Source organism: Malania oleifera, chromosome 4 (assembly GCF_029873635.1).
Source record: "Malania oleifera isolate guangnan ecotype guangnan chromosome 4, ASM2987363v1, whole genome shotgun sequence".
NCBI classification, from domain to species: Eukaryota; Viridiplantae; Streptophyta; class Magnoliopsida; order Santalales; family Ximeniaceae; genus Malania; species Malania oleifera.
Window position 1 is genome coordinate 59,926,890 of NC_080420.1, and position 6,281 is coordinate 59,933,170.

Here is a 6,281-nt window from a genome sequence, read left to right on the forward strand (position 1 = left end):
TTTTTTTCAAAACTTCTATACTTTTTGAAAACGTAATCTTATGGACTTTCATGCATATCATTGTCTTTATTTTTGAGTCCTACGGTTGTATTGAGCACATTGAGCATCTATATGATGCAAAAAAAACATGTGAATTGCATGCTTTTGTGACTTGCAGGTTTAGGAAATGTTCTATTTATAGACAGCATGCTGCCAAAAATTTGTTAAATTTCTCCCAAAATAATCAAAGCCATATACCATATTTGTGAGAATGATTATAGTGTGTTGAATGTTAAAACATTTTTGAAAGGAAGAGTGAAATTCAAATGAATTTTAAACTTCATCTCTAAATTTACTTTTGCATATGCTAAGTGAAAATTCTAACAATAATGGACTCATTTGTATTATTTGATTATTATAGTTATTTTTGAGTCCTAAAGAAGCCATGTAAACCATTATTAACATCACATTTTATTTTTTGATAGAACTATTGTCTGATATAGATTGTTTGTGAGATGCATAAACACATTACATTATTAAATGTTGATTATATGAAGATCATGTGCACTTATAAAATTTATTAATTACTAGTTGCATTATTGTGAACTGTTTAGTGTAAACACCCAGGTTTTGAACATATCTATATGGAAAATGTCATATTTACAAGGGAAATGCTGCCAAAATTTCTCAAAACTAATCAAATTTAACTATTTAAAATAGTATCATTTTTTTTAACTTTGTCCGAATGTCCTGATATTTTTCTATCAAATCATTGATACTTATAGTACATATATGGTCAAAAATTATATACTAATTTTTTTTTATAATTCTTAATTTATAGGGTTTGCAGCTATCACACTATCAACACAATGCCCTACACTACAGAAGGATGCAGCTTTTGATTTTTTTTTTTGTATTTTTTTTTTTTTTGTTATCTAAACATATGGGATTCATGTATAAAACATTTGGAATTTGTATAATATATTTGATTTTGATTTAGAATTTTTAATAATTTATGAATTTTTTAATAATTATAGTTTAATGTTATCTATGCAAAAATGTAATTACAGATTTTCACAAGAATTAATAATTTAAAAAAATATTAATTTTAAATTATTAGTGACGGTTTTTATAGATATTAGTGAAGGATCAAAACCGTCACTAATACTATACTATTAATGATGAATATTGATCCTTCACTAAAGGCTAAGTATTAGTGACGATTTTGATCCTTCACTAAAGCCCAACTATTAGCAACGAATTTAAAACCATCACTAATACTACACTATTAGTGACGAATTATGATCATTCACTAAAGGCTAATAAGTATTAGTGACAGTTTTGATCCTTCCCTAATACTCTACTATTACTGACGAATTTAAAACCATCACTAATACTACACTATTAGTAACGAATTATGATCCTTCACTAAAGGCTAATAAGTATTAGTGACAATTTTGATCCTTCACTAATACTACACTATTAGTGATGGTTTTGAAATTTGTCACTAATACCCTACTATTAGTGAAGAATTTGTGTCGAGCCAATATAGAATTTACAGTGACGGTATTAGGGTTTTAGTGATAGTTATAATCCATCACTAATACTACATTATTAGTGACGGTTTCAAAATTCGTCATTAATAATTAGTAGTAACGGTAGATATAGTAACTAATTTAAAATCGTCACTAATACTATTAGTGACAAATTTATAAGTATTAGTGTAAGAACTCGAAATATGAAAAATGGGTTTAAATACTAAGAGGGGCAAAATTGGAAATTGCCCAAGTCAAAGGGCTATAAAAGGAAATTCTTATTTCTTCCAAGCTAAGCAAAATTAGATTTTTATCTCTCTCTCTCTCTCTCTCTCTAAACCTCTCCCTACTTCCTCTCTCTAGAATTATTTGCCGATCGTTGACGGAATTGGAAAACGGAAGCTACCACGACGATCGTGGAAGGATTCTCTACAACTTCTACGGATCGAAATCTCATTTCGGAGATTTTTAGGTTTTGGCATAAAATCGGGATAAGGCTCGGTTTTCAATTTTGATCCAGTAGATTTGTAGGTAACTGTCTTGTGAATATATTCTGTACTGTGATTTGTAGGTTTTGGAACTCGGTTCGCTGTTTAGGGAACTTGGAGTTCGGGATTTGCTTACGAGGTTAACGTAAGGGGAACTATGTTTATATTGGTTATTTTTTAAATCGGACTCGGTGGAACTGTGGTCCACGGTCCTGTGTGTGTTTTGGTTACTCATTTAGGGGGATCTAATGGGGAAAACTATGGGTTTTCCATTATTACAGTTTTGGGAAAAAGGGGGCGACGAGCTGAATCCCGGGTTTTGTTGAAAATCGAGTATATGTGTGATTTATGCTGTGATATTGGGATGGTCATGCCTTGACTTTGTTTAAACTGTATCTTTTTGGAAAACCATGATTTAGATTACCAAATGAGTGTGGTTTGTTTGGTTATATGAGTATGCATGTGTGTGTGATATGTTGAAATGCTAGTAGGAACGCGGTTCCAAAATGATTCCAGGTACTGAGAGTGTCCGGCTCTATATCCGAGGGCATTTATTTTACCGCCTACCATGTGGGCAAGAGTGTCCGGCTCTATATCCGAGGGTGTGAGCCTATTCCAGCAGATCAGGCTGAAGGGTGTGGATCCACTAGTTTAGCGTCGGTACGATGCCATAGGAGTCGGGGACTAGCCATGTGCCGGTGGCGCCGTGTTCAATAGTTGGCTACGGGCCAACTTCGTATGTCGTGGGCCGACCTCGGGCCGAAGAGTGTGATGACACGGAGGATTACTGATCATGTGTATGTATTGTGACGGTGCTGCGTATAAATGGTCGTCGTATGTGTGCGTGTATGCATTGTGTAAATTAGTACTAGAATGTATTTTAACTGCGTGTATGTTGTATCATGATAACACTTAAATGCCACACACCGATATAACCTGTGTTCTTCCTTACTGAGAGGTGTCTCACCGTTACTGTACGTACATTTTTACAGGTTCTTCGGGTAACCGGAACTAGCGTCCTGGTGTAGGGAGCATAGTGGCCAATGTACTGCGTTAGCACTTAGGTAAGTGCTAGGACTGTAGTTTTGTTGGGTTGCCATTTTGAGTTGTATTTGGGCACCCAGTTTGTACATTTTGTTAGAGCCATGTTCTGCTCTTGTATAGACTCTTGTATAGTACTGCATATGTATATAGAAGACCTTTTTCCACTGCGTATATGATTATGATTGGATGTGTTTAGGGTGCCTGGGAACCCCATGGGGTCAGACCCTCATCCTTTGTACTGTATCTATGATGATTTGCATGATACAGGGACATGTTAGATTATATTTTCACCCTTAGGTCCCATTTACGGGTTCGCGGCGTGACAGCTTGGTATCAGAGCTAACCAGGTTACTAGATCTTATAGACTTGGTTAGGCTTAGTTATGAGTACATACCAGAGTATAGGATGTGGATATGGGTAGATTTGGTTAAGGGTTGTTCGGTTGCTAGATTGGGATTTTTCGATGGTATTTCGTGTTTTTCCTAGGATGACGATTCTAGTAAAAGTAGGGCAGATCATTGATGACTTTCGTGTTAGTGTGATAGGATAGACCTAGACCTAGTAGGAAGTAGTTAACACGATTAGTGTAGATCATTGTGTTAACTGTATGTGTTATAGGGATACTGATAGATTCCTATTGTGTTGCAGAATGGAGCCCAAGGATAATAACCTGGGAAGTGACTCCGAGGAGACTGCAAGTGATGAGTCTCCTTCTGTGCCTCGGGTTTGACGAAGCAGGTATTGCAGGAGATCGGGTGGAGTGTGAGGAGACACGAGCGCTCTCCTACTGCTACGGGGTGCACCATTGAGAGGTTCATACGCATGCATCCTCCAACGTTCTTTGGAGGACCTAACCCGACGACAGTATAGGACTGGATGGAACAGACTGAGAGGATCTTGGAGGTCCTGCACTACACGGATAGGCAGCGAGTTCTTTATGCTACCTTCCAACTGTTTGGGGAGGCTGGTCGATGGTGGACTGCAGTGAATCTGTTGGAGAAGCAGAGAGCTGGTCTTGAGGAGATAACGTGGAGCCGATTCAAGGAGGTGTTCTTTGACAGATACTTCTCGATAGGGGTGAGCATAATTCAGGGAAATTTGAATTAACCGATTTAACCGATCAAAATTGGTCGGTTTGGTTTGGGTAAAAAAAAAGGGTTCGGTCGGTTCGGTTAAGCTTCACCAAAATTTGGTGAATCGGTTTTCGATTGGGTGAACAGGAAATATAAATTCGGTTAACCGATTAACCGATTTTTTTGTTTACAATAATTTTTAAATATTTCAAATGGTTCCAAAAGTCTAATCGCAGCCATGATCAAAGAAAATAAAATCAAGACCAACACACTCAGACAGAAGCTGAAGCCTGCCATATCCAAATGCCTGAACATGTTACCCTGAAATTCTCATCAATGGTGACCTATAATTTATATGTGCATACCGTACCTACTACCCTTAGACAATTGCATTGGCGGCACTAGCAATCCTTGGCCATAAATCAGCACACTCCTTACCAGTTGGACTAGTTATGGCAGAACCTTTCATTTCTTCTTTAGGATTCACAATAACACGCGCATTATCTTCAAAGTACATGTAGATGCCATCCTTCTAGCGCCATGGCTTGCACTGGCGAACAATGACTGCGGGTGTGACCTTCTTGCGGAGATCAAGCTTCCCTTTCTTCAAAGTAGCCATCACCATGTCCCAAACACACGCCGAAGGCAACCGATTCAATCGGCCCTTGATCCCCTTCACCAAAATAATGTAGAGATTTTTAGCGCCAGTGTTGTCTGCACAATTCACAGTCGTTGCGACTTGCAGACCTAGCGACATTCTGAACTTGTTTCCAGCCAACCCTCCATGAACGCACTTCGACATTGTGGCCTGCAGGCAAAACACGGACAACGAATTAGGGTTTTTGCGAATTTAAAATATAAATTAATATATGTTAAATAATTAAGTTTCACCAAAATTCTATTTTTAAAAATTAGTTTTAAATAATTTCGGTTAACCGAATTACCCGAACAGGTAATTCGGTCGGGTGAGGTTCGGTTAATACTCCTTATTCGGTCGGTTCGGTTAATGGAAATGATTAACCAAAATTTTTGGTTAATTTGGTTAATTAACCGAATTTCACTGAACCTATCGTTTGCTCACCCCTACTTCCCGGCTTCCATACGAGATGCAAAGGCAGATAAGTTTTCTGCGCTAACTCAGGGGAGTTTGACGGTGCAGGGGTATGCGGCTCAATACATAGAGCTGTCCTGCTTTGCACCATGTATGATCTCGAGCGAGTATGAGAAGACTTGGAGGTTCGAGAAGGGTTTGAGGAAGGATATCCACAGACTAGTGGGTATGCTTCAGATCCGTAAGTTCTCGGTGTTGGTGGATAAAGCCATGGTGATTGAGACTAGTATCCGAGAGGATGAGGTGGATCAGGAATCGAGGTAGAGGACAATACCTTCTGGTTCTCAGACAGGATCTCGTCAGGGATTGTGGAAGAAGAGGAGCAAGGGCTTGGGTTACCGCCAGAATACCGAGTGCCAGGACTCTCATATGAGCCAGACCAGTGGTCGTTGTACCATGTCACAAGTGGCACGAGGGAGAGTGCCAGTCATTTAGGGGTAGCTGCTACAACTGTGGCCAGCCAGGCCACATGTCTCATAATTGTCGAGCACCGAGGCGAGACGTGCCTACAATTAGTAGGGACCGAGGGAGTAATCAGATACCTCAGGGAACCGCTCAGACTAATACAGCTCCGGCCAAAGTATACTCTCTTACTCTAGCGGACGCTGAGCATACAGGTAACTTGGTGACAGGTACCTTATTATTGCTTTCGAATAAAGCTTATGTTCTATTTGATTCGGGTGCAACCCATTCTTTTGTATCTATAAATTTTATGGGACGGTGTTGGTTTGAGACCCGAGACATGAATGAGGTATTAGCTGTTACTACACCATCTGGGAGTGTATCTTTTTGTAGGAAGATGTTGATAGACTGCCCAGTGGAAATTCAAGGAAAACTGTTACCGGTGAATCTTGTGGTATACGACATGTCAGGGTTCGACGTCATTCTGGGGATGGACTGGTTGTTCTCCAGTTATGTCATGATCAACTGCCGTAGAAAGGTGGTAGTTTTCAGACCTCCTGAGGAGCAGGAGTACGAGTTTGTGGGATTGTGTGTACGTTTAGCGTTACAGATTCATTCGGCACTACAGGCGAGGAGGCTACTCTTGGAT

The 6,281-nt window shown here is 39.2% G+C and overlaps 1 pseudogene; it reads right to left on the reverse strand.

Moving 5' to 3' along the window:
• Positions 1–4,337: 4,337 nt before the first annotated feature.
• LOC131154211 (large ribosomal subunit protein uL14x/uL14z/uL14y-like) lies at positions 4,338–4,921 on the reverse strand (annotated as a pseudogene).
• Between the last annotated feature and the right edge of the window lie 1,360 nt (positions 4,922–6,281).